The 24,846-nt window shown below is 44.1% G+C and overlaps 1 non-coding gene across 1 annotated transcript; it reads right to left on the bottom strand.

Moving 5' to 3' along the window:
* Positions 1–7,113: 7,113 nt before the first annotated feature.
* LOC129461406 (U5 spliceosomal RNA) lies at positions 7,114–7,229 on the bottom strand. Its single transcript, XR_008650540.1, has one exon. It is a non-coding gene; the product is annotated as a U5 spliceosomal RNA (small nuclear RNA).
* Positions 7,230–24,846: the final 17,617 nt, after the last annotated feature.

Raw genomic sequence — 24,846 nt, 5'->3', positions numbered from 1 at the left:
GAGGAGCACCTCCTGGCAGAGGAAACAGCAGGTGCAAAGAGCCTGGGATGGAAATGAGTTTGGCATTCAAGACACAGAAAAGAAGCGGGAGGAGGAGAGGAGGCTGCAGGAAAATGCACCTGGGAGCTAAGAGGCAAAGCTGGAGAAGAAAGAGGCAGGATCCAGATCAACATACACATCAAGCCCTAAAATAATCAAAAGTCATGTATGGCAGTTGTTACCTGTGTACCCCCATGTCACAGATGAGGAAATCTAAACTGAAGTTCAAAGATGTTTTATGATTTTCCCTAAGGTTCAACTTCTAGTGAGGTGGCCTGGGCCAGATCCAAATTTGGGTTAATTCCACTTCATGTGCACGCTCTCAGCCCTGGAGCCCTGTGTGTGCAGTTGAGGCTACCTTCGACCAGGTGCTCAGTCCCAACGGCAAACTCCACAGCATCCAGCCCATGCTTGTCACATATTAATACTACAGGTGTGGTGAGTATTTGAAATGAATGTAAACACAGTGAACTTTTGTTTTTTTTTTTTTTTTTTTTTGAGACAGAGTCTCCCTCAGTCCCCTAGGCTGGAGTGCAATCACACGATCTTGGTTCACTGCAACTTCCACCTCCAGGGTTCAAGCGATTCTCCTGCTTCAGCCTGCCGAGTAGCTGGGATTACAGGCCACCACCACATCCAGCTAATTTTTGTATTTTTAGTAGAGACGGGGTTTCACCATATTGGCCAGGCTGTAATCCCAGCTACTCAGGCTGGTTAATTTTTGTATTTTTAGTAGAGATGGGGTTTCACCATGTTGGCCAGGCTGGTCTTGAACTCCTGACCTCAGGTGATCCGCCCACCTCGGCCTCCGAAAGTGCTGGGATTACAGGCCTGAGCCACTACCCCGAGCCTGAACTTTCTCTTTTTTTAATTTTTAATTTTTATTTTTATTTCCAAGATGGAGTCTCTGTCTGTCGCCCAGGCTGGAGTGCGGTGATGTGATCTCGGCTCACTGCAACCTCTGCCTGCCGGGTTCAAGTGATTCTCCTGCCTCAGCCTCCTGAGTAGCTGCGATTACAGGCCCACGCCATCACACCAGGTTAATTTTCGCATTTTTAGTAGAAATGGGGTTTCACCATGTTGGCCAGGCTGGTCTCAAACTCCTGACCTCAGGTGATATGTCTGCCTCAGCATCCCAAATTGCTGGGATTACAGGCATGAGCCACCATGCCTGGACTTTTTTTTTTTTTTTTTAATGTAAATAAATTAAAACCCTGATACTTCTAGGCGGGATCTCATCCAAGTACTAAACTGGCCCTATACTCCTTGGTGTCCAAAATCAGAAGAGGTCAGGCCTGTTCAAGGGGTTATGGCCATAAAAAAGTGAATTTTTTTTTTTTTTTTTTTTTTTTGAGAGTGAGCCTTGCTCTATCGCCCATGCTGGAGTGCAATGGCACCGTATCAGCTCACTGCAACCTCCACCTCCCAGGTTTAAGCAATTCTCATGCCTCAGCCTCCCAAGTAGCTGTGATTACAGGAGCCTGCCACCATGCCTGGCTAATTTTTCTATTTTTAGTAGAGACGGGGTTTCACCATGTTGGCCAAGCTGATCTCGAACTCCTGACCTCAAGTGATCTGCCCGCCTCGGCCTCCCAAAGTGCTGAGATTACAGGCATGAGCCACCGTGCCCGGCCAACAAGTGAAATTCCTAAGCTAGCATTTCCCCAACTATTGTCTCTAGAGTTTGATTATGCAGGATATTAATAAATGAACCTGGCAAAAGTGTTGAGTGGAAGCTAGGGTTGCTGCCTAGAACTTTCTTAGTAAAGTCAATGAGTGTATTGATTTTTTTTTTTTTTTTCAAGGTAGGCTCTCACTCTGTCACCCAGGCTGGAGTGCAGTGGTGCAATCATAGCTCACTAAAGCCTCAGCCTCTTAGGCTCAAGTGATCCTCCTGCCTCAACCTCCCAAGTAGCTGGGACTGCAGGCAGGCGCCACCATGCCGAGCTAATTTTTAAATTTTTTGTAGAGATGGGATCTCACCATGTTGCCCAGGCTGGTCTCGAACTCCTGGGCTTAAGCCATCCTCCCGCCTCGGCCTCCCAAAGTACTGGGAATACAGGTGTGAGACACTGCATACAGCCTATTGGAGATATATGTATATGTATACAACCCTACGTTACAGATGCAAAAACAGAAATGCAGCTTTAGGGTTCTCTGTAGGGCTAAGATATGAAGTTGTTTTGGCAACTTGAAAAAATAATGCAATAGACTCTTAGCATTTTAGAAGTCAAAACTCCTATTTCTTGAGAATCTGATGAAAGCTGGCAGTTATTTTCCCAGGAAAATGCCATCAGCACACATTTTCAGGCAAACCCTCCCAGTAGGGCCAGTGAACTCCAATTTGGGAGCCCCTGCAGTATTTATTTAATATATGGACACCAATGTTCCCCTCAACTCCAGAAATGAGCTGAGTAACAAGTTAAGGGCTCTGAAGAGAGGATCCCTGATTGACAGATTCACTTTTGCAGAAGTTCATTGTCCTCAGTGGCAATGGAGATTATTTTAGAAAATCTTAAGCAACACGTGCTGGCGTACAAATCATATGGTGACATGCTTCAGGTGGAAGACTGTGTTTTCTGAGAATAGGGAACTGCAGAACCCAAAAAGGGAGATCAAGTTCAAGCTCTTATCATTCTTCGCAATTTCTTCTTAAATAATTCAGTTGTTGAAGTGACTAAAGAATTTGGTCTTAACCTTGGTAAGATCTTTGGAAACTCCAATAAGCAAATAATAAAGATTGTTAGCAGACTGGGGAGAAGGTGCTAGAAAATTTCTCATGTTTGGCTGGGTGCGGTGGTTCACACCTATAATCTCATTACTTTGGGTGGCTAAAGTGAGAGGATCGCTTGAGGCCAGGAGTTCAAGACCAGCCTGGTCAACACAGTGAGACCCCCATCTCAATTTTTTTTTTTTTAAAAGAAAGGAAGGCTGGGCACACTGGCTCATGCCTGTAATCCCAGCACTTTGGGAGGCCAAGGCGGGAGTTCGAGACCAGCCTGACCAACATGGAGAAACCCCGTCTCCACTAAAAATACAAAATTGGTAGGATGTGGTGGCAGGTGCCTATAATCCCAGCTACTCAGGAGGCTGAGGCAGGAGAATTGCTTGAACCCAGGAGGCGGAGGTTGCGGTGAGCCGAGATCACGCCATTTCACTCCAGCCTGGGCTGCAAGACTCCATTTCTTTTTTTTTTTTTTTTTTTTGAGACGGAGTCTCACTCTGTCACCCAGGCTGGAGTGCAGTGGCGCAGTCTCGGCTCACTGCAAGCTCCGCCTCCCGGGTTCACGCCATTCTCCTGCCTCAGCCTCCTGAGTAGCTGGGACTACAGGCGCCCACCACCACGCCCGGCTAATTTTTTGTATTTTTAGGAGAGACGGGGTTTCACCGTGGTCTCAATCTCCTGACTTCGTGATCCGCCCGCCTCGGCCTCCCAAAGTGCTGGGATTACAGGCTTGAGCCACCGCGCCCGGCGCAAGACTCCATTTCAAAAAAAAAAAAAAATGAAAAGCAAAACAAAGAGCGAAACTCCCCCCCCAAAAAAAAAAGGAAAAAGAAAAACAATTCCTCACATTTGAGTAGGAGGAGTCATAGAACCAGAGATTATGAGACAAATAGTTAACCCTCACCCTCATTTTAATAATAATTACTTGCAATAGATATTCTTTGAAATTTACTGAGACTTGTTTTGTGGCCCAACATGGAGTCCATTTTGACTGAATTTGCACTTGGAAGAATGTATACTTTGCAGCTATAAAATGCAGTGGCTGGTAAATATCAATTATATCTAGTTGGCTGATAATATTGTTCAAATCTTTTATATTTTGAGGGACTTCTTTTGTCTTCATGGTCTATAAATTAGTGTAAGGGAAATCTCCAATTATAATTGTGAGTGTGTCTATTTCTCTTCTTTAGTTCTATTTTTGCTTCATGTATTTTGAAATTTTCTCATTAGCTGCATACTCAGAATTAATTGCTATGTGTTCTTGATAAATTGAGCCTTTTGTCATTATAAAATTTCTGTCTTTTTTTTTTCTGGTAATTCTCCCTGTCTTGAAGTCTACTTTGATATTAACCACCTCAGCTTTCTTCTTCTTAGTGTATACCATTTATATTTTTACTTTCAACCTGTCCCACTTGTCTGTGTCTCTCTATTTAAAGTATGTCGCTTTAAGCAGCATATAGTTGGGGATGGCTTATTAATCTGGTTTGACAATCTCTGCCTTTTTAGTGTTTAGTCCAATGTAGTAACTCCTGATATAGCTCTGCTTAAGTCTACCATTTTGCTATTTGTTTTCTATTGATCCCACTTATTTTCTGTTCCTTTGTTCTTGCTTGCTTACTTTCTTTTGTATTGAATATTTTTATTATTTCACTTTATTTCCTCTATCATCTCTTTATAATGTGATTATATATTTTTCTTTTCTTTGTGTGTGTGTGGGTTTTAAATTTTTTAATTTTTGTTTTTATTTTTGTAGAGACAGGAGTCCCGCTATGTTGCCAAGGCTGGTCTCAAACTCCTGGGCTAATCCTCCTGAATCAGCCTCCCAAAGTGTTGGAATTACAGGTATGAGCCACTGCGCCTGGCCTGATTATATGATATGCTTTTGTAGACTTTTTTTTTTGTGGTTGCTGTGGGGATTACAATACGTATTTCTAATTTATCACAGTATACTTTGGGTTAATATTATACCACTTTATGTATAATGGAAGAAGGATAATTCCCTTTACGTCACCTCCCATTCTTTGTGCTACTGTTATCATCTATTCACATGTGATAACATGTGATAACTCCCACATGTTATCACAGTTGACTATTTAAACCTCACAGTAATGTTGTGAGGTGGTATTATTGTCCCTGAATTCTATCTGTGACTCTGTATCTCCTAGCTGTGTAAACCTGAACAAATAACTTAATCTCTCAGTTTCTTCTTCTGTAAATTGTGGATAATAATTTTACTTATAAGTAAGGTTAGTGTGAAATTTATCCCAGGGAATCTATGTAATGTGCTTGGGGCAGTCCTGGTTTTAACACATGCTCAGCCTGGTGTGGTGGCTCATGCCTGTAATCCCAGCACTTTGGGAGGCCGAGGTGGGTGGATCACCTGAGGTCAGGAGTTTGAGACCAGCCTGGCCAACACAGTGAAAACCCGTCTCTACTAAAAATACTAAAATTAGCCTGACGTGGTGGCACATGCCTATAATCCCAGCTACTAGGGAGGCTGAGGCAGGAGAATCACTTGAGCCTGGGAGGCGGAGGTTGTAGTGAGCCAAGATTGCGCCATTGCACTGTAGCCTGGGTGACAAGAGCGAGACTCTGTATCAAAATAAATAAATAAATAAAAATTTTAGAAGGCTAGGTCTGTCTTTTTTTTTTTTCTTTGAGACAGAGTCTTGCTCTGTCTCCCAGGCTGGAGTGCAGTGGCGTGATCTCGATTCACTGCAAGCTCCACCTCCCAGGTTCACGCCATTCTCCTGCCTCAGCCTCCCGAGTAGCTGGGACTACAGGCGCCCGCCACCACATCTGGCTAATTTTTTTGTATTTTTAGTAGCGACAGGGTTTCACCCTGTTAGCCAGGATGTTCTCGATCTCCTGACCTCGTGATCCGCCCACCTCAGCCTCCCAAAGTGCTGGGATTACAGGCGTGAGCCACCGCGCCCGGCCTTTGCTTTCTTAATTACCCTCATTTTACAGATGAAGAAACAGGCTCAGGGAGGCTAAGTAGCATATTCAAGGTCACGCAGCTAGGAAGAGATAGAGGTGGAGGTTTTCAAACCGGTTCTACCTGACTCTAACCAAAGGTTTTTAACCATTCTGCCTATCTTTCTTTCCTTATATGGAGTGAGGATGAGAAGAAGAAGAACGTGATAGCAATGGCCTTATGTCCTGTGGCTCTTGAGAGCTTTTTATTTATTTATTTATTTATTTATTATTTTTTTTGAGACAGAGTCTTGCTCTGTCACCCAGGTTGGAGTGCAGTGGCAGGATCTTGGCTCACTGCAACCTCTGCCTCCCGGGTTCAAGCAATTCTCCTGCCTCAGCCTCCCGAGTAGCTGGGATTACAGGCGTGTGCCACCACACCAGGCTAATTTTAGTATTTTTAGTAGAGACGAGGTTTCACCATGTTGGCCAGGCTGGTCTTTAACTTCTGACCTCAGGTGATCTGGCTGCCACGGCATCCCAAAGTGCTAGGATTACAGGCGTGAGCCACCGCACCTGGCCTTGAGAGCTTTTATGGTGCTTGAGAACAGGAGTAAACACTCACCATGATAGCTGTTATATCACCAGTAGTGCTCTGCTTTTACCATGCCTGGGACCTGCAGCCCTGCTGTTAAGTGGCAGAACCAGGGCTCAAACCCAGTTCTTCCCTTGCCATGTCTGGTACCTCTGTCTGATCATCAGGTTGCACAACTGTTCCCCATAGGCTGTATGTATTGACCATAATTACTTTAATGGCTCCTACCAGTGTTTACACCAACAGAGGAAACCTCTAACACAGGACTAGTAGGGAACAGCACAGCTGCACAGAGAAAGATGAGACTACAGACCCATTCTCATCTTCCCCAATGGGTGCCAGCAAGGTAGTGACTTTTTTAGTCTTGTGTTCTGAACCATGACTGATTGTGAAAGGGCACTTTCTAGTGTTTCTGAAGCAGCTAAACTCTGAGGACCTACTGGTGTATCTTACCACATTCTAATTCTAGGCACAGAGAGGTGGGCTAAATCATAGCCAAATTCTTTTTTTTTTTTTTTCTTTTTAAATTAGCCCTGAATCACAGTGGCTCATGCCTGTAATCACAGAACTTTGGGAAGCTGAGGTGGGCAAATCACCTGAGGTCAGGAGTTTGAGAACAGCCTGGCCAACATGGTGAAACCCTGCCACTACTAAAAATACAAAAATTAGCTGGGTGTGTTGGTGCATGACGTAACCCAGCTACTTGGGAGGCTGAGGCAGAAGAATTGCTTGGACCCGGGCAGTGGGGGTTGCAGTGAGCCAAGATCACACCACTGCACTCCAGCCTGGGCGACAAAGTGAGACTCTGTCTCAAAAAATAATAATAATACAATAAAATCGCCTTGAAGACTAAAGGCCTCAAAAAATTTGGTTAAGACTCAGAATTGTTCCTCTCCACATAAATCTTTAGGAAAAGGTGAAAAATTGATATAATCTGAAGAGAAACCATAGTATACTAGACTTTTTTTTTTTTTTTTTGGACGTAGTCTTGCTCTGTTGCCAGACTGGAGTGCAGTGGCGCAATCTCCGCTCACTGCAACCTCTGCCTCCCGGGTTCAAGCAATTCTCCTGCCTCAGCCTCCCGAGCAGCTGGGACTACAGGCACATGCCACCACGCTCAGATAATTTTTGTATTTTTAGTAGAGACAGGGTTTCACCATATTGGCCAGGATGGTCTCGATCTCTTGAACTCGTGATCCGCCTGCCTCAGCCTCCCAAAGTGCTAGGATTACAGACATGAGCCACTGCGCCCAGCCTCCTTTTTTTTTTTTTTTTTGAGACAAGGTCTCACTCTGCCAGGCTGAAGTGCAGTGGTGCAATCACGGCTCACTGCAGCCTCGACCTCCCTGGCTCAAGTGACCCTCCCGTCTCAGCCCCACTAGTAGCTGGGACTACAGGTGCACACCACCACGCCCGGCTAATTGGTGTATTTTTTGTAGAGATGGGGTTTCACCATGTTGCCCAGGCTGGTCTACCAAATTCTTTATACATCTTTATCCTAAGCCTGAAGAACGTATATGCCTCTGCTTCATCCCTTTTGGCCTCAGAAGTTTCTAAACCTAAGTCATTTACCAGCCTGGGAAAGGGAAGAGGAAAATGACTCCTCCCTTCATCTCTTAGTGGGTTTGTAATGCTTATTTTCATTTTCTAGTTTACTAAGAAGACAGACTTGCAATTGATTCTGCTTTAAATTTAGGTCCTTTTGGTACGGAATTTTTTTTTCTAGCAGTTTGTGAGTGGCAACTCTCCCTGTTTTAACGAAATTAATTAGCAGGGCAATAATGTCCTTTTTACAGAGAAGAGGCATCCTGTTCTTATAGAAGTTAGCTGGTTAACTGGGAGAAGAGAAGAAGGGTTGGAGAGTCCTCTAAACTCAAAGAAGTTTAGGAAACTGGCACATTAATGGGATCCGAAGTTTCAGCTACGTGCTTGTAACTGGCTATAAGTTTCCGGTTCCAGTTGTCATCAGTGAGAATTCACTGCTGGTAGGAGTCTAAATTGGGACAACCATTTAAGAAAATAGTCATTAGCAAAGCTTAGCTCACAAATCCTTTTCAGGTATATATATATAAGAGAAATTCTTGTACACAAGCATCAGGACATACGTGGAAAGAAGATGGTTTTAGCAGCCATGTTTATAAGGGGAAAGAACTACGAAATATATATATCTTTCTATAGATATATTAGTATAGATAGATAAACACAAACATATATAGGTCTGATAGATACATACTCACATACATAGTGACAAGAGAATGAGTGAATTGTGGTATGTTCACATAATAGAATATAGAAATGTGAGAATGAATAAACTATAGCTAAGTGCAATTACTTGGAAGAATCTTGAACACATAATATTCAGTGAAAAAAGGAAAAACTAGAAAACCACTTAAAATATGATAAGATTTCTACAGAGTTCAAAAACAAACAAAACTACACGATATATTATTTGTCTCTATCTATCATCTATCTATCTATTATCTATCTATCTATCATCTATCTATCTATCTATCTATCTATCTATCTATCTATCTATCTATCTATCTATCATCTATCTATCATCACCAATCGTGTGTGTGTTTGTGTGTGAGTAAAGCAAGGGAATAATAAGCACAAAATTTAAGGCAATGGATACCTTTAGGAATGGGAAGGCAGGGAAACAGATGATCTAGGTGTGGCACATAATTTATCACAACAATTTCTTTTAGCTGGGCATGGTGGCTCACACATGTAATCCCAGCACTTTGGGAGACTGAGGCGGGTAGATCACCTTAGGTCAGGAGTTCGAGACCAGCCTGGCCAAACTGGCGAAGCCTGTCTCCACCAAAAATACAAAAATTAGCCGATCATGGTGGTGCATGCCTGTAGTCCTAGCTACTTGAGAGGCTGAGGAAGGAGAATCGCTTGAACCCGGGAGGTGGAGGTTGCAGTGAGTCAAAATCATGCCACCTCACTTTAGCATCAGCGACAAAGCAAGACTCTGTCTCAAAAAAGAAAAAAAATGTTTTTGTTTTTAGGCCAGGAGATGGGCTCATGGGTGTTTATTTCACTGAAGTATTACATATATGCTTTTGTATGTTTCAAAAAACATAACTAATCATAAACATAACTAAAATAATAATGACAGACAAAAAATAATAACAACAAAAATAATAATAAACAATGACAGACAAAAGGAACAAAGGATAAAAGAAGGTCAACTAACAAAGCAAATGAAGTTTCCTTTTTTTTTTTTTTGTCTTTTTTGAGACGGAGTCTCGCTCTGTCGCCCAGGCTGGAGTGCAGTGGCGCAATCTCGGCTCACTGCAATCTCCGCCTCCCGGGTTCACGCCATTCTCCTGCCTCAGCCTCTCCGAGTAGCTGGGACTACAGGCGCCCGCCGCCATGCCCGGCTACTTTTTTTTTTTTTTGTATTTTTTAGTAGAGACGGGGTTTCACCGTGGTCTCAATCTCCTGACCTTGTGATCCGCCCGCCTCGGCCTCCCAAAGTGCTGGGATTACAAGCGTGAGCCACCGCGCCTGGCCTAAGCAAATGAAGTTTCAAAAAAAATTCTAAGGAAACAGTTTTGCTGCTGCTGCTTCTTTTTTTTTCTTTTTTTTTTTTTTTTCTAAAGACAAGGTCTTGCTCTGTCACCCAGCCTGGAGTGCAGTGACACAATTTTGCTTTTAACAGTGAAATCATTCATCATTCAGTATTGTAAAATTAGTTTTCATTATGTGAAAACTCTTGCCTGATTTAAGTTCAAATTTATGACAGAAATAAATTATGAAAGTTTGGAAAACAGGCTGGGCACGGTGGCTCAAGCCTCTAATCCCAGCACTTTGGGAGGCCAAAGCAGGAGAATAGCTTGAGCCCAGGAGTTCGAGACCAGCCCGGGCAGCATAGCCTAGGCATGGTGGCATGTGTTTGTGGTCTCAGCTACTTGGGAGGCTGAGGTGGGAGGATCACTTGCGCCCAGAAGGTCCAGTCTGCAGTGAGCTATGATCATGCCACTACACCCCAGCCTGGGTGACAGAGCGATACCCTGTCTCAACAAAAAAAAAAAAAAAAAAAAAAAAAAATTTTGGAAACTCATTCTGCTCCCTTCAATTGCAAGAGTGTTTTTCTTATTTAAAGTCCTATACTCGGCTGGGCGTGGTGGCTCACGCCTGTAATCCTAACACTTTGGGAGGCTGAGGCGGGCAGATCACCTGAGGTCAGGAGTTTGAGACCAGCCTGGCCAACATGGTGAAACCCCATCTCTACTAAAAATACAAAAATTAGCCAGGTGTGGTGGCGTGTGCCTGTAATCCCAGCTACTCGGGAGGCTGAGGCACTAGAATCACTTGAACCTAGGATGTGGAGGTTGCAGTGAGCCAAGATCACACCACTGCATTCCAGCCTGGGTGACAGAGCGAGACTCTGTCTCAAAAAATAAAATGAAATAAAAAATAAAAAAAAAAGTCCTATACTCAAATGGGAATAATTTTGCCATCAGATAACACTATACTTAACATATGGACTGTCTCGATTCATGTTTCTTGGTGTGCCAGTGTGGGTAAATATGAAAGAAGAAACACTTGATTGAGACAGGGGCTCACTGTGTTGCCAAGGCTGGTCTCGAACTCCTGGGCTCAAGTGATTTTCCCACCTCAGCCTCCCAAGTGAGGAGGAGGAAGCAATCCATTTCTGAACAAAGTCATCGCTATTGCGAAGATGGATGCAGGGTGTGATAGGCCGTGAATTTTAGAATATTTCAGAAATGTTCAAGGAGACCAGCACCCTTGTGAGATGCAGAGACAGATTAAAAGTGGGCCAGACAGACAAGATCCAGAGCAACACTTTACAATGAGCTCTACAATATTACCATAAATGTAAGGATATTGGTGAGATCTATTTACCAGAATTCCTCTTGAGGACTGGATTATACGGGTTGGAAAAAAATGTTTGATAAACCGTGGAGGAGCTGAGGGATCTGCTCTTGTCTTCATGATAGTCCCTGAGATGCCTTCCTTTAATCGTCTCATGAACATCTACTGAGCACCAATAGTTGCTGCTCTAGATGCTGGGATACATCAGTGAACAAACCAGACAGAGATTCCTGTCTTTGTATCATTTCTACAATAAGCATGGGTCTGATGCATGAATTAGAATCCATAGTAGAAAATGAATAGTTTGTGAAGGAATAAAAAGCCAAGCAGGGTAAGGAGAATCTAGAATGGGAGAGAGTCTCCCTTTACATAGAGTGATCAAGCCATGCCATATTAAGACAGTAGCATTTGGGCAAAGGCTCGAAGGAGGTGAAGAAGTTAATCATGTGAACATCTGTGGGAAGATGACTCAGGCAAGGGAGCAGCAAATGAAATAGCAACTCCTCACGCCTGTAATCCCAGCACTTTGGAAGGCCAACACAGGAGGATCACATGAGCTCAGGAGTTTAAAACTAGCCTGGGCAATATGGCAAAACCCCATCTCTATGACAAATACAAAAATTAGCCTGGCATGGTGTCACGTGCCTGTGATGCCAGCTACCTGGGAGGCTGAGGTGGGAGGATTGCTTGAGCCCAAGAGGTTGAGGCTGCAGTGACAGAGCAAGATCCTGTCTCCCCACAAAAAAAGAGGGCCGGGCTCAGTGGCTCACGCCTGTAATCCCAGCACTTTGGGAAGCCGAGATGGGCAGATCACTTGAGGTCAGGAGGCTGAGGCAGGAGAATCGCTTGAATCCGGGAGGTGAAGTTTGCATTGAGCCAAGATCATGCTACTGCATTCCAGCCTGGGTGATGGAATGAGACTGTGTCTAAAAAAAAAAAAGAGAGAGAGAGAGAGACAGCTAGCAGCTTGTGGGCTTCGAGAACATGAGAGCTGAGGGTTTGAGTGCCTTTCTGGAGGGAGGGTCCCAGTTCATTGGAGGACCATATTGGTTGCTTAGGGGCACTGATGAAAGTGATCTTTCGGCCGGGTGCAGTGGCTCATGCCTGTAATCCCAGCACTCTGGGAAGCCAAGATGGGTGGATCACCTGAGGTCAGGAGTTCAAGACCAGCCTGGCCAATATGGTGAAACCCTGTCTCCACTAAAACTACAAAAATTAGCCAGGCGTGGTGGCGTACGCCTGTAATCCCAGCTATTTGGGAGGCTGAGGCAGAAGAATAGCTTGAACCAGAGAAGCAGAGATTGCAGTGAGCCGAGATCGCACCATTGCACTCCAGCCTGGGCAAAAAGAGCGAAACTCTGTCTCAAGAAAAAAAAAAAAAAGGAAAAAAAAAGAAAGAAAGAAAGAAAGAGGCTGGGCGCGGTGGCTCACGCCTGTAATCCCAGCACTTTGGGAGGCCAAGGCAGGCAGATCACGAAGTCAAGAGATCAAGACCATCCTGGCCAACGTGGTGAAACCCCGTCTCTACTAAAAATACAAAAAAATTAGCTGGGTGTGGTGGTACGTGCCTGTAGTCCCAGCTACTCGGGAGGCTGAAGCAGGAGAATCGCTTGAACCCGGGAGGTGGAGGTTGCAGTGAACCAAGATTGCACCACTGCACTTCAGCCTGGTGACAGAGTGAGACTCCATCTCAAAAAAAAAAAAAAAAAAAAAGGAAGAAAGAATCTTTTTTTCATCCTTTTTGTAGTCGGATGCACTCCTAAATGCTTTAAACATCAAGTTGATATTTAAGAAGTGTGAGTTTGAGAGTGTACCAAATTAGAAACTAGATGCCTATTTGTTTCCATCTCTTCTGATGCATTAAATAGGGTGTGGAGAAAAGGGGACCACTGTACACTATTGGTGGGAATGTAAATTGGTGCAGACACTGTGGAAAACGGTACAGAGGTTCCAATTAAAAATGGAATTACCACATGATCCAGCAATCCCACCTCAGGGTACATACCCAAAGGAAAGAAAACCAGTATGTTGCAGAGGTATCTGCACTCCCATTTTCATTGCAGCATTATTCACAATAACCAAGATATGGAAACAAATAAAGTGTTTTTTACAGATGAATGGCTTAAGAAATTATGGTGTGTGTCAGCTGGGTCGTGGTGGCTCACGCCTGTAATCCCAGCACTTTGGGAGGCTGAGGCGGGAGGATCACCTGAGGTTGGGAGTTCGAGACCAGCCTAACTAACATGGAGAAAACCCGTCTCTACTAAAAATACAAAAATTAGCCGGTTGTGGTAGCTGGTGCCTGTAGTCCCAGCTACACGGGAAGCTGAAGCAGGAGAATCGCTTGAACCTGGGAGGTTCTACCACCTCTGCCTCTCAGGTTCAAGTGATTCTCCTGCCTCAGCCTCCCAAGTAGTTGAGATTACAGGTACACACCATCATGCCTGGCTAATTTATTTATTTATTTTGAGACACAGTCTCACTCTGTCGCCCAGGCTGGAGTGCCGTGGTGCAATCTCAGCTCACTGCAACCTCTGCCTCCCAGGTTCAAGCAATTCTCCTGCCTCAGCCTCTTGAGTAGCTGGGATTACAGGCCACTGCACCCAGCTGAAAAGAACTTTAGAGAAGAACACACAAAACAAATACTAATCAAATAAAAATTCAAACATTTCACCTTAATCTTAATGTGAAGAACTTCTGTATCAGGCAGTTTCTTCTTCTTTTCTTTTTTTTGGAGACAGACTCTCACTCTGTTGTCCAGGCTGGAGTGCAACAGCACAATCTCGGCTCACTGCAACCTCTGCCTCACCGGTTCAAGCAGTTCTCCTGCCTCAGCCTCCCAAGTAGCTGGGATTACAGGCACCCGCCACCACACCCGGCTAGTTTTTTTTATTTTTAGTAGAAACAGGGTTTCACCATGTTGGGCAGGCTGGTCTTGAACTTCTGACCTCAGGTGATCCACCCACCTTGGCCTCCCAAAGTGCCGGGATTACAGGCCTGAGCCACTGCGCCTGGCCCAGGCCAAGTTTCAATTGCAGACAGATGACAAACTCAGGCCAAGATGATTCAACTAGAGTTTGTTTACAAAAAGATTAACTATAACAGGAGGAACGGAGTGTTGGGGAACTATCAAGAAAACAATGCAAGAAGCCTGGGTTAGCAGTAGAGGAGCTCCCACCACCAACAGGAGGGACAGAGAGGTAAACAGAACCTGAAAGAGAAGGAGAATCCTCTAAGACAGGGCTCCTTTGGCCAGGAAATGCAGCACCTCATGCAACCTCGCAGGGAAAGAGCTAGGAAGAAAATAACCCTGACCTCATTCTGTTCCCTCCAACTTCCTGCTGGGGTTCCTCTTTTTGGCCAAACTCAAGTAGAAAGTAGGGAATATAAAGCCCACTTACGAGCTTCATATAGGTAGGCCTTCTGGGGCAGAGGGGAGGTGGAAATCAACCTAGAGGGGCAAGCATGACTCATAATAATTAAAAAGCATCTTAAAGAAAATGAAAAGAGCCACCACTTACTCTATTTTATGGAATGAAGTATTGCCAATTTAAATTTTTAAAATAACATTTTTAAAAAGAATTTAAAGAAAATGAGGCCAGGCAAGGTAGCTCATGCCTATAATCCCAGCACTTTGGGAAGCCGAGGAGGGTGGATCACCTGAGGTCAGGAGTTCAAGACCACCCTAGCCAACATGGTGAAACCCCGTCTTTACTAAAAATACAAAAAATTAGCTGGGCATGGTGGCAGGCACCTGTAATCTCAGCTACTTGAGAGGCTGAGGCAGAAGAATCACTTGAACCCAGGAGGTAGAGGTTGTAGTGGAGCCGAGATCATGCCATTGCATTTCAGCCTGGAAAACAAGAGTAAAACCACATTTAAAAAAAAAAAAAAAAAAAAATTAAAGAAAATGAGAAGACAAGCAACTGGAGAAGATAACCAACTGAAACTCAGACATTGGTGGGCAGAAGTGTAAATTGGCACAATCATTTTGGAACATAGTTTATTTTTTTTTATTTTTTTATTTTTTTTATTTTTATTTTTTTTTTTTTTTTGAGACGGAGTCTCGCTCTGTCACCCAGGCTGGAGTGCAGTGGCGCAATCTCGGCTCACTGCAAGCTCCGCCTCCCGGGTTCACGCCATTCTCCTGCCTCAGCCTCTCCGAGTAGCTGGGACTACAGGCGCCTGCCACCACGCCCGGCTAATTTTTTGTATTTTTAGTAGAGACGGGGTTTCACCGTGGTCTCGATCTCCTGACCTCGTGATCCGCCCGCCTCGGCCTCCCAAAGTGCTGGGATTACAAGCGTGAGCCACCGCGCCCGGCCCTGGAACATAGTTTAGTATTATCTGGCAATTTGAACATTCACGAATATTTATACCATTTTTATGAATATATTCAAGAGAAACTCTGGCTAATGTGTACCAAGGGACATACACAAACATGTGCAAACCAGTGTTGTTCATTATAGCAAAAAGGAGATGATAATTCAAATGCCCACTGACAGAACAAGGGTAGAGTATATTTACATAACTGAATCGTATGCACCAATGAAGTGGAATCTCAGCAACACAACGTTGAGTAAAACATCAAGTCTCAGAAGATTACAAACAGCATGTTGTATTCCTTCTACCCGCAGTACTTCCAGGATTTTCTTTTTTCTTTTTTGTTTTTTTTGCAGATACACTCATAAATAATATAGACAGGGATATGTATATAAAAGTATTCATTTCAGACCAGGTGCAATGGCTCACACCTCTAATACCAACACTTTGGGAGGCTGAGGCAGGCAGATCACTTGAGGTCAGGAGTTTGAGACCAGCCTGACCAATATGGTGAAATCCCATCTTTACTAAAAATACAAAAATTAGACAGGCGTGGTGGCACGTGCCTGTAACCCCAGCTATTGGGGAGGCCAAGGCAGGAGGTTTGCTTAAACCCAGGAGGTGAAGGTTGCAGTGAGCTGAGATCTCACCACTGCACTCCAGCCTGGGCAACAGAGTGAGACTGTCTCAAAAAAAAAAAAAATAACAATAATAATAAAATAAAAAAGTAAAGGCCGGGCGCGGTGGCTCAAGCCTGTAATCCCAGCACTTTGGGAGGCCGAGGCGGGCGGATCACGAGGTCAGGAGATCGAGACCATCCTGGCTAACACAGTGAAACCCCATCTCTACTAAAAAAAATACAAAAAATTAGCCGGACGTGTTGGCAGGCGCCTGTAGTCCCAGCTACTCGGGAGGCTGAGGCAGGAGAATGGCATGAACCCGGGAGGCGGAGCTTGCAGTGAGCCGAGATCGCGCCATTGCACTCCCACCTGGGAAACAGAGCAAGACTCCGTCTCAAAAAAAAAAATAAATAAATAAAAAAATAAAATAAAATAAAAAAGTATTCATTGGATGGGCGTGGTGGCTCATGCCTGTAATCCCAGAACTTTGGGAGGCCGAGGTGGGTGGATCACCTGAGGTCAGGAGTTCAAGACCAGCCTGGCCAATACAGTGAAACCCCTTTTCTACTAAAAATACAAAAATTAGCTGAGTGTGGTGTTGCATGCCTATATTCACAGCTACTCGGGAGACTGAGGCAGGAGAATCGCTTGAACCTGGGAGGCAGAGGTTGCAGTGAGATGAGATCGCGTCGCTGCACTTCAGCCTGGGAAACAGAGAGAGACTCTGTCTCAAAAAAAAGTAAAAAATAAAAAAGTATTCATTTCAGCAAAAGATGGGAAACAAATCACGTCCATCAATAAAAAGTTATGAAGCAAACCATGGTAATCCACCTGATAGGAATGCTGTGTAGCCATTAGAATGAATCATTTTATTTATATCAATATGGAACCCTAAGGTATATTATATTATGAAATAAAAAATGTGAGGAGCCATACCATGTGTAGCCTAATTTAATTTATATTTTAAAGGATATATTGAGCCAGGTGGGGTGGCTCACACCTGTAATCCCAGCACTTTGGGAGGCCAGTGAGGGAGGATAGCTTGAGCACTTGAGCCCAAGAATTCAAGACCAGCCTGGGCAACATGGTGGGACCTTGTCTCTCTCTCTAAAAAAAAAAAAAAATACATTAAATATTATATGTGCTTATCTATACATGGAATAGCCTGCAAGGATACATAAGAAATTACTAAAAATGGGTATCTCTAGGCAAGACTAGAGATTGGGTACTACAGGTAGGAGACTTATTTTTCACTATATACTTTTTGGTACTCTGAATTTTTTAATCATCTAGTTTTAAAAAATATAAAGCTGGTATGGTGGCTCATGCCTATAATCCCAGCACTTTGGGAGGCCAAGGTGGGCAGATCACCTGAGGTCAGGAGTTTGAGACCAGCCTTGCCAACATGGAGAAACTCCATCTCTAATAAAAATACAAAAAATTAACTGGGTATGGTGGCTCGTGCCTGTTGTCCCAGCTACTTGGGAGGCTGAGGCAGGAGAATCACTTGAATCTGGGAGGCAGAGGTTGCAGTGAGCCGAGATTGCACCACTGCACTCCAGCCTGGGTGACAGTGCAAGACCCCATCTCAAAATATAAATAAATAAATAAACAACTAACTAAATAAATAAAAATATAAAACCTTTTAAAAGTTAAAGGCTAAATTTTCTCATGTAACACAGGTTTAATATATATGTTCCTCCTTTGGAAGAAATTTTTCACAATTAGGAATAAAATGTACTTTGAAAACACTTAGGGATATTCCATTAATACATAGCCTCAACAGAATAAAGAAACCCTCTTAGGTGTTGACAAAATGAAAAACAAAACCTTCAGTATGCATTTAAACACTGGCTGGGGGCGTGGCCTAAAACTTACTTTTTTTTTTTTTTTTTAGAGATGGAGTCTTGCTCTCTTTCCCAGGCTGGAGTGCAGTGGGGTGATCTCACTCACTGCAAGCTCTGCCTCCTGGGTTCACACCATTCTCCTGCCTCAGCCTCCTGAGTAGCTGGCACTACAGGCGCCCACCACCAGGCCCAGCTAATTTTTGTATTTTTAGTAGAGGCGGGGTTTCACCATGTTAGCCAGGATGGTCTCAATCTCCTGACCTTGTGATCTGCCCGCCTCAGCCTCCCAAAGTTCTAGGATTACAGGCGTGAGCCACCACACCCAGCCTAAAACTTACATTTTAAGCAGGATTACCTCTTGCCTCATATCCATTGTTTAGTTTCCAGAAAAGTTTAGCTCTTTTTAAAAAGCAAGTTAAACTGGGTGTGGTGGCTTGCATTTGTAAACCCAGCTACTTGGGAGGCTGAGGTGGGAGGACTGCCTGAGCCTAGGAGTTCAAGGCTGCAGTGAGCCATGATCATACCAATGCACTCCAGCCTGGGCGACAGAGTGAGGCTCTGTGTACACCTCTATTTAACATTGTATTGGTGGTCCTAACCAATGTAGTAAGGCAAGAAAAAGGAATGAGTGGCCGGGCGCGGTGGCTCACGCTTGTAATCCCAGCACTTTGGGAGGCCGAGGCGGGCGGATCACAAGGTCAGGAGATCGAGACCACGGTGAAACCCCGTCTCTACTAAAAATACAAAAAAATTAGCCAGGCGTGGTGGCGGGCGCCTGTAGTCCCAGCTACTCGGAGAGGCTGAGGCAGGATAATGGCGTGAACCCAGGAGGCAGAGCTTGCAGTGAGCCGAGATTGCGCCACTGCACTCCAGCCTGGGCGACAGAGCGAGGCTCCATCTCAAAAAAGAAAAAAAAGAAAAGAAAAAGGAATGAGCATTCAGATTGGAAAGGAAGAAGTAAAACTGTCTTTATTTGAATATGATATGATTGGTTATGATTACAATCCTAAGAAATTCACAAAAAGATTGCAGAATATGAGGGTATTTCTATACACCAATATCATAATCCCAGCTACTCAGGAGGCTGAGGCAGGAGAATTGCTTGAACTCAGGAGGTGGAGGCTGCAATGAGCCGTCCCACTACTGCACTTCAGCCTGGGTGATAGGATGAGACTCTGTCTCAAAAAAAAAAAAAAAAAAAAAGAAAGGCTCGAAAAACTGAACTTCATTAAAATTTAACTTTGTCTCTTCAAAGGACGCTGTGAAGAAAATTAAAAGCCAAGCCACAAACTGAAAGAACATACATCAAGCACTCAAATAACACATCCTTTCAGTCCATCTTCTTTTGTCTTTTGGCTCTAACTTTGATGAGAAAACAAATGGATTCCTGGCCTGGGCCACTTCTTGTATGGGGTTGGCACTTCCTCTGTGGGGTTGGCACTTCCTGTGTGGGGTTGGCACCTTCTCTCCATAGTCTGTATGGGTTTGTTTTGGTACTCCAGTTTCCTCTCACATCCCAAATACGGGTATGTTAGGTTCATTGGGGTGTCGACATGGTCCCAGTCTGAGCGAGTGTAGGTGTGGTTGTGGGTATGGACCCACCCTGAGATGGGATGGTGTCCTTTCAGGGCTGTTTCCAACCTGAGCCCTGAGCTGTTGGAGAGGCTCTGGCCACCTTCAACCCGGAACTGGAATAAGCAGATTGAGAAATGTATACAAATTATTTTAAATAAAAGTTTGTAAAGTATAGGATAATTATACAAATGCATGACAATAAGTGATGCGAAACAAGAGTGCTCAGAGAGCCGTCATTTTGATCAGTGTTTGCTTTGGGTGAGGGGAGGCGCTTTCAACAATTTTTGCTTTGCAAACATTTATTCCTTGATTTAACTCATGGCCACTGTGACTGCCTTCATCACTGATTCCCCCAAAATTAGGTAAATAATTATCTTGTTTTTATTTATCTTTCTTAAATGAATACATAGCTTCCATTGATTTGTTTAATATTAAAAGTGTTGGCCAGGCATGGTGGCTCACGCTTGTAATCCCAGCACTTTGGGAGGTTGAGGCGGGTGGATCATCTGAGGTCAGGAGTTCGAGACCAGCCTGACCTACATGAAGAAGCCTCGTCTCCACTAAAAATACAAAATTAACCAGGTGTGGTGGCACATGCCTGTAATCTCAGCTACTTGGGAGGCTGAGGCAGGAGAATCTTGAACCCAGGAGGCAGAGGTTGTGGTGAGCCGAGATCATGCCATCGCACTCCAGCCGAGATCATGCCATCGCACTCCAGCAAACACTGATCAAAATGGCGGCTCTCTGAGCACTCTTGTTTCGCATCACTTATTGTCATGCATTTGTATAATTATCCTATACTTTACAAACTTCTATTTAAAATAATTTGTATACATTTCTTCATTCCTTTCCCTATCTGCTTATTCCAGTTCCGGGTTGAAGGTGGCCAGAGCCTCTCCAACAGCTCAGGGCTCAGGTTGGAAACAGCCCTGAAAGGACACCATCCCATCTCAGGGTGGGTCCATACCCACAACCACACCTACACTCGCTCAGACTGGGACCATGTAGACACCCCAATGAACCTAACATACCCGTATTTGGGATGCGAGAGGAAACTGGAGTACCAAAACAAACCCATACAGAGCGAAACTCCATCTCCAAAAAAAAAAAACAGGGTTTTGGTCTTGTTGGATGGGGTGGCTCACGCCTATAATCCCAGCACTTTGGGAGGATGAGGCAGGCAGATCACTTGAGTTCAGGAGTTCGAAACCAGCCTGGGCAACATGGCAAAATCCCGTCTCTACTAAAAATACAAAAACATTAGCTAGGTGTGGTGGTGCACACCTGTAATCCCAGCTACTTGGGAGGCTGAGGCACGAGAATCATTTGAACCCAGGAGGCAGAGGTTGCAGTGAACCACGATTGTGCCATTGTGCTCCAGCCTGGGCAACAGAATGAGACTCTGTTTCAATAAATAAATAAAATAATAGTAGTAGAAAAATTGGTTGGGTGCAGTGGCTCACGCCTGTAATCCCACCACTTTGGGAGGCTGAGGCGAGTGGATCTCTTGAGGTCAGGAGTTCGAGACCAGCCTGGTCAACATGGTGAAGGCTCCTCTCTACAAAAAGTACAAAAATTAGCTGGGCATCGTGGCACATGCCTGTAATCCTAGCCACTTGGGAGGCTGAGGCAGGAGGATCGCTTGAACCCAGAAAGTGGAGGTTGCCGTGAGCTGAGATCGCACCACTGCACTCCAGCCTGGACAAAAGAGCTAGACCCTCTCTCAATAATAATAATAATAATAAAACTCAAATTTTAGCTGGGCATGGTGGCTCATGCCTGTAATCCCGGCACTTTGGGAGGCAGAGGCAGGTGGATCGTCTGAGGTCGGGAGTTCCAGACCAGCTTGGCCAACATGGTGAAACCCCATCTCTATTAAAAAAACAAAAAATTAGCCAGGCGTGGTGGCGGGTGCCTGTAATCCCAGCTACTCAGGAGGCTGAGGCAGGAGAATCACTTGAACCTGGGAGGTGGAGGTTGAAGTGAGCTGAAATCATGCCATTGCACTCTAGTCTGGGAAACAAGAGTGAAACTCCATCTAAAAAAAAAAAAAAGTCCCAGGTTAACCAGGAAGACTTGGTCACCACAGGCGTACTTAGCATAGCCATAACAAGAGGGCTAGCATTTATCAATTATCTAGAATATCTTGGGTGTTCCCCGTTCTAAGCACTTTGGATGTGTTAGCTCTTTTTAATCTGCCCAACAGTTTTACCCCCAGGTAAGTAGTAGTATCAGTCCCATGATGCAAGGAAGGAAATCAAGTCACACAGATTCTCAAGGTCAAAATCTAGGAGGTGGTGTTACCAAGCACAGTGACCTTCTAAAGTTCACGCTTTTCTCCATTGTTCTTTCCTTCTGGGCGCACATAATAATAGCCTGCTATTGGAACTGGGTGTGGTGGTGTGCGCCTGTAATCCCGGCAACTCTGGAGGCTGAGACAGGAGGATGGCTTGAACCCAGGAGTTTGAGGCTGCAGTGAGCTATGATTGTGTCATCGCACTTCAGCATGGACAACAGAGCAAGACCCTGCCTCTAAAAAATAAAACAGGCTGGCAATGGTCGCTTATGCCTGTAATTCTGGCACTTTGGGAGGCCGAGGTAGGTGGCTCACTTGAGGCCAGGAGTTCGACACCAGCCTGACCAACATGGCAAAATTCTGTCTCTACTAAAAATACAAAAATTAGCCAGGCATGGTGGTGTGCACCTGTAATCCCAGCTACTCTGGAGCCTGAGGCAGGAGAATCGCCTGAACCTAGGAGGCGGAGGTTGCAGTGAGCCAAGATGGCATCACTGCACTCCAGCTTGGGCGACAGAATAAGACCTTGTCTCAAAATAAAATACAACGTAAAAAATAATGGAAAAAAGAAAAATAATCAGCTCTGGTTGGTTCTAAGGAACTTAGACTACCCAGGAATGTCAGAACAAAGTCCAGCTTGACAACAAAAGCATTCAAAAGGTTACTAATCTGATTGATTTGAACCTAGGTCTACCAGTCTCCCAATTCCATGCCCTTCCAGGTAAACATTTCTAATGCTTTGAATGAAGTTCTAGGTCCCTAGAACACTTTGCAATGGATCCTTACCTGTTCTGAGATAACTATAGATTAAGTGAGGGTCAATTTCAACTCTGCTCAGCCAATATTTATACTTTATCACTTTTCAAAAATCAGCTTTCCTTAATTGAGAATGTACTATGTGTCTAGCATTGTTTTAAGCATCTCACATATATTAAATCATTTATTCTGTATTGCCTTTTTCTTTCTTTCTTTCTTTTTTTTGAGCATCTCGCTCTGTCACCCCGGCTGGAGTGCAGCAGTGCAATCTTGGCTCACTGCAACCTCTGCCTCCGGGGTTCAAGTGATTCTCCTGCCTCAGCCTCCCGAGTAGCTGGGACTACAGTCATGCACCACCATGCCCGGCTAATTTTTGTATTTTTAGTAGAGATGGGGTTTCACCACGTTGGCCAGGCTGGTCTCGAGCTCCTAACCTCAGGTGATCCACCTACCTCTGCATTCCAAAGTGTTAGGATAACAGGCGTGAGCCACCACACGTGGCCGTATTCTGTGTTTTCTATATTGGTCTGCAAAGAAGCCTGCCTGTGGCAGGCGCGGTGGCTCACCTGTAATCCCAGCACTTTGGGAGGCCAAAGGAGGCGGATCACCTGAGATCAGGAGTTCGAGACCAGCCTGGCCAACATGGCAAAACCTCATCTCTACTAAAAGTACAAAAATTAGCCAGGCATGGTGGCAGGCACTGGTAATCCCAGCCCAGGAGGCTGAGGCAGGAGAATCACTTGAACCCAGGAGGTGGAGGTTGCGGTGAGCTGAGATCATACCATTGCACTCTAGCCTGAACAACAAAGCGAGACTCCATTTCAAAAAAAAAAAAAAGAAAAAAATAGAAGCATGCCTGCAAAAAAAGAGAAATTTGAAAGTTAGCTTTTTACCTATGGTTTTCTGGAAACTAAAGTAAATAAATAAATAGGAATTCTTAGCCAGAGCAATCAGGCAAGAAAAAAAATAAAGGGCATCCGAATTGGAAAAGGAAGTCAAACTATCTTTTTGCCAATGATACAATCATATACCTAGAAAATCTTACAGACTCCTCCAAAAGACTCCTATATTTGATAAATGAATTCAGTAAACTCTCAGGGTACAAAATCAATGTACACGTCAGGTGAAGTGGCTCATACCTGTAATCCCAGCACTTTGGGAGGCTGAGGCAGATGGATTGCCTGAGGTCAGGAGTTCCAGACCAGCTTGGCCAACATGGTGAAACCCCATCTCTACTAAAAAAAAAAATACAAAAATTATCCAGGTATGGTTGTGCGTGCCTGTGATCCCAGCTACTCAGGAGGCTGAGGCAGGAGGCTTGCTTGAACCCGGGAAGCAGAGGTTGCAGTGAGCTGAGATCGTGCCACTGCACTCCAGCCTGGGCAACAGAGAGAGACTCCATCTCCAAAAAAAAAAAAAAGAAAGAAAGAAAATCAATGTACACAAATCAGTAGCACTGCTATGTATCAACAACAACAAAGCTGAAAATCAAATCAAGAATTCAATCCCTTTAAAAATAGCTGCAAAAGGCAGGGTGTGGTTGCTGAAACCTGTAATCCTCACACTTTGGGAGGCTGAGATAGGAGGATCACTTGAGGCCAGGAGTTCAAGACCAGCCTGGCCAACATAGCAAGACTCCATCTCTATTAAAAAAAAATAATAAAATAGCTGCAAAAAAAAAATGAATAAATAAAATAGCTGCAAAAACAAAACAAAACAAAACAAAAAAACCTAGGAATGTACTTAACCAAGGAGGTGAAAAGATCTCTTTTAACCAAGGAGGTGAAAGGGCAGGGGTTCGAGACCAGTCTGGTCAACATAGCGAGACCCTGTCTCTCTAAAAAAAAAAAATAATAATAATAGTGGCTCCTGAGCTGCTTGCTAGGACCCACTCCCACCCTGTGGAGTGTACTCTTCATTTTCAATAAACCTCTGCTTTTGTTGATTTAAAAAAAAGTAAAAAGCTGCAAAAAAAAATAAACAAAACAAATACCCAGCAATATACTTAACCAAGGAGGTGAAAGATCTCTAAAAGAAGAACTACAAAACACTGCTGAAAGAAATCATAGATGATACAAACAGATGGAGATATGTCCTATTCTTATGAATTGGAAGAAGAATCAACATTGTGAAAATGACCATATTTCCCAAAGCAATCTACAGATTTAATGCAATTCTTTTTTTTTTTTTTTTTGAGATGGAGTTTCACTATTGTTGCCCAGGCTGGAGTGCAATGGCGCCATATTGGCTCACTGCAACCTCCACCTCGTGGATTCAAGCGATTCTTCTATCTCAGCCTCCTG

This window comes from Symphalangus syndactylus, chromosome 13 (assembly GCF_028878055.3).
Source record: "Symphalangus syndactylus isolate Jambi chromosome 13, NHGRI_mSymSyn1-v2.1_pri, whole genome shotgun sequence".
Taxonomy (NCBI): Eukaryota; Metazoa; Chordata; class Mammalia; order Primates; family Hylobatidae; genus Symphalangus; species Symphalangus syndactylus.
Note: the sequence above shows the minus strand (reverse complement) of the source record. Positions and strands in the feature narration are given on the sequence as shown.